We start from the raw sequence: 4,796 nt of genomic DNA, 5'->3' as shown, positions 1-4,796 counted from the left end.
TCACCCTAGTGCCATATTCCAAGCATGAATGTGGGATCTAATGAAACAACTCAAATAAAACCAAAGCAGGGCTTCTAGAGGCTAAACCACCTCAACCCTCAACCAATGATTCCACCTCATGGTCAGGCATCATTAACCATCACCAAATCGGTCTCTACTAAAGTTGTCTATGGCTCTAGAGCATTTGTTCCAACCAGGGTTTCTAGGATTAGTAACTCAACCCACAGTTGTTGTCGAGCTTCCAGAGCGTTTGTCCAACTAGGTGTTCTAGGACTAGAAACTCAACCCACCAAGGGCTTCCAAAGCATTTGTCCAATTAAGGCTTCTAGGACTGGTAACTCAACCCAAGTTGTTAAATGGCCTCCAGAGTGTTTCTCCAACTAAGGCTTCCAGGAACTAGTAACTTAACCCACAACCATAAGGAACACGAGAAACAACTAGAAAACAAAAGTAAACCCATAATAACATGACTATCTAGGAAATGGAAGGGCTAGGTAAAACCACTGCCAATGCAGGTAATCCTCCATACTAATGGAAGATCATAACCAAGGAACCACATGCATGTGCCATGCATGGAAAAATTGGAAAGGAAATCATACATGCAACTCAGTACATTTAAAGAAAGTTTTTTGTAGGTGTTGATCCCCTTGTCCTCTTGCACTTTCATGCTTCTCCTTTTCCTTATTGATCTAAATTCCAAGTATGCCACGCTCCTCCAAGGTTTCTCCAAGAAAACTCTAGGTCTGCAAGAGTATGAGAGAGAGAATAGAATGAAAGTGCCAAGACTAAACTGACCAAAAGCCATGAACTGATCCGCATAATCCTTTTTATTAATGAGGCCTCTATTTTCTTCATTTTCCATTATTTTTCCTTCATTTTCCTCCTCACATGCAACCTATGACTCTTCACCTTCCTTTTCTCCTATTTTCATTATTTTCATAAATAAAATTTCCAATAAATTCCACTTTTCCATTGCCTTTTCCAATTTCCATAGCCATTAATTAATCACAAGTGATCCCTGTCACTATTTTTTTCACAACATTCAACTTGGAATACGTGTCCCATGACCATGGTTATTATTTTTCCTTTATTAACTTTATTACATGAAGTTTTAACCCAGGGTTGTTATAGACTCCTCCCCTTAGGGGAAGACCATCCTCAGTGTTCAATGACACCTACAACTATAAAAACCCCTGAAAAACATGATATACTGCTTATGGAGATTTATAACTTAGCTCATTGCAGTATTTACAATGATCAACCTATTGAAATCATAATCAATCATGATAAACATGAAAACATGACAATCATACTGCTTATTGGAGCTTTATAGCATAGCTCATTGTGGTATTTACATCATACATATGCATCTACATGGACATGACCAAAACACAACATTAACACATATACCGAAACTTCTTTGCTTGAATCAGCAAACAAGGAAGGATACCTAGCCTGCATTTGATCAACCATCACCCATGTAGCTTCATTGGGCCCAAACTGCTTCCATTGCACTTTAACCTGGTCGATTGCTCAGTTCTAGAGCATGAGCATATTTCCCTGCAAAATGCAGTGAGGTTCAGATTAGAATTATCCTTCTAGCTCCACCTGCAATACATATAAGTCAATCACATGATCAACATATTTAACATACTTCTTAAGAAATCAAACATGGAAAACATCATGGACTTTCATTATCGAAGGCAGTGCAAGTAGATAGGCCACAGGTTGAATCCTCTCAAAGATCTCGAAAGGCCCACAATATCGAGGTGCTAACTTCACACATGACCCAATCCTCAAGGAGCTCTTCATGGGCTTGATGCGCAAATACACATGTTCCCCAACTTGAAACTCCTTAAACAACTTATGTTGATCTGCATAACTTTTATGCCTATCCTATGCTACTTTTAAAATTTTGCATGATAACCTGCATCTCCTATTCCATCTCTTCCAACATGCCTCGTCCTATCAACACCATGTTAACTGGATCACTACAACTGATAGGAGTATTACAAATCTGCCCATAGAATGCCTCAAATGGACTCATCCTCAATGACTCTTGATACCCATTATTGTAAGAAAACTCAACCAGAGGTAGATACTCTTCCCACTTTCGTTGTTGTTGCATCTCATACATCCTCAACATGTCCTATAGAATCTTATTGACCCTCTTTGTCTATCCATCTGTCTGCAGATGATAAGTTGTACTGAAGGCCAACTCTGTACCCAAACCTGCAAATAACTATTTCCAGAATCTCGAAGTGAACTTAGCATCCCTGTCTAACACAACATTTTTCATAACACCATGTAACCTCACCACATCTCTGATGAATACATGTGCCACATCACTAGTTGAATATGCATACTTTACTGGAATGAAGTGTGCTACCTTTTCCAACTTGTCCACCACAACCATAATAGAATCATGTTGTCTATATTTCCTTGGAAAACATGTGATTAAATCCATGGAAATGAACTCCCATTTCCACTCGAGAATCAAAATTAGTTGTAGTAAACCACCTAGATGCGTAAACTCTACTTTTACCTATTGACAATCCAAGCATCTAGCCACAAACTCCGCCACTTCCTTCTTTACATTTAGCCAATAATAAAATTTCTTCACTTCTATCAATGTTTTTTGATATCTTTGGTGACCTGAATACGACTTAGCATGAAATTCCCTCAAGATAAGCTTCTTGAGCTCACTCTTGTTTGGCGCATCGGTCATGTCCCTAAATCTGACCAATCCATCTGTTGAAGATGACAGCCCACATCCTGTTCACCTATACACTGCTGCAACCTTTGCCTAAGCTCTCTATACCTATCATCCTGTTGACTTGCCTATAAGATTTGATCCTGTAAATATTTCCCATAAGAACTCATAGTTGAAATGTGATTTAACTGTATCCACCTCCTAAGAGCATCTACAACCCTGTTCTCTTTACCTTTAATGTACCTGATCTCAAAGTCAAACTCACTAATCATGGACAACCATCTAGCTTGTCTAGCATTTATATTTTTTAGGTCAAATAGATACCCAATCCACTATATTCACATTCATATGAACCTCCTTGTCAAGAATATAGAGCCTCCACATATTCAATGCATGTATGATCGCTGCCAAGTGAAGATCATGTGTGTGACATAGTTCTCATCATGCTCATTATGTTTCCTTGATTCATAGCACACTACCTGTCCTTCCTACATCCAGACTCCACCAAGTCCTCTCTTGCAATCATTTGTTCACTCCACAGACTCTTTATACGGATATGCAATCTTTAAAACTAGGGAATTTGTTAAGAACTGCTTCAACTACTCAAAAATCACTACGTATTCCTTTGTCCATTCAAATTTCTTACCATTCCTTTGCAACGATGTAATAGGATAAGTATTCTATGAGAACTTCCTCATAAACCTCCTATACTAACTTTCTAACCCCATAAATGACGTTAACTCATCCACATTCCTAGGAGATGCCCATTCCATGGTAGTTTTTATCTTTTCTAGATCCATTACTATTCCTTCCTTGGAAACCACATGTCCCAAGTAATGTACATTTGTCTGAAAGAAACTGCATTTGCTAAGCTTGGCATACAACTGATGCTCCCTTAGAAATCTCAATACTTCTACTAAATGTTCGGTATGTTCTTCCTCATTCTTGGAATATATAAATACATCATCAATGAATACAATAAAAATTTATTTGGATAAGGATGCAATGCACTCATCAAGCACATAAAAGTAGCTGGAGCATTAGTAAAACCGAAAGGAACTACAACAAACCCATAATCCTCATACCTCGTCTTGAAAGTTGTCTTGTAAATATCCTCTTCTTTAATGCATACCTGATGGTATCCTGATCTCAAGTCAATCTTTGAGAACACTGCTTCTCCCTTCAACTGATCAAACAATTCATCATTCCTCAGTAATGTATACCTATTTGTTATTATCACCTTGTTCAAATGCATGTAATCAATTCATAACCTGGGAGTACCATCCTTCTTCTTTAGAAACAATACCAGTGCACCCCATGGTGACACACTTGGCCTAATGTACCCCTTTTCAAGCATTTCCTTCAACTGTAGCTTCAATTCCATTAACTCTAGTGTGCTCATCCTGTATGGTGACTTTGATGTTGGTGCTACCCCTGGTATGAACTCAATAGAAAATTCCACTTCCTTGTGAGGAAGAAATTATGAAATATCTATGGAAAATGCATCCTAAAACTGTTGTAGAATCGAGTAGCTGTTCAATACCTCTGCAACCTCAATATCCTTACCTTTATCACTAGAAATAAGCACTGCAAATAACACACACCCTTTCCTGCAACTGTGCTTTTCCTGCATAGATGTAACTATTATGACTAACATAGCTTTCTTCTTACCCTGCAAGATTCTTTGCTCCCCATTGTCATCCAAGAACTCAATAGCCTTATCATAGCAGTCTACCTTAGTCCTGTGAAGATATAGCCAGTGCATACCCAAAATCATACTATATGATCCCAAATGTGTGGATGTAGACATAACATTCAATTCAAATGCACAAGATCTTACCCAATGATAAACTCTCTTCTTAGTACTTATAACCAACTGCACTAACTAAGAGTTTGCATGCACTTCTTTATTCAAACCACACTTATCCACCAAGTCAGGACTAATATAACTACAATTAGATCTAGGGTCAATAAAGATAGAAACAACTTGATCACAAAGCTTATTTTCCATCTCGATAATATATGCTTGACGATCTTCCTGCATGTTATCCAATGTTGCATAAATCTAAGGAATAATTTATCT

Source organism: Pinus tabuliformis, chromosome 6 (assembly GCF_031772625.1).
Source record: "Pinus tabuliformis cultivar Carrire ecotype Pingquan chromosome 6, CPIR1, whole genome shotgun sequence".
Classification (NCBI taxonomy): Eukaryota; Viridiplantae; Streptophyta; class Pinopsida; order Pinales; family Pinaceae; genus Pinus; species Pinus tabuliformis.
This window is presented reverse-complemented; position numbering follows the sequence as displayed.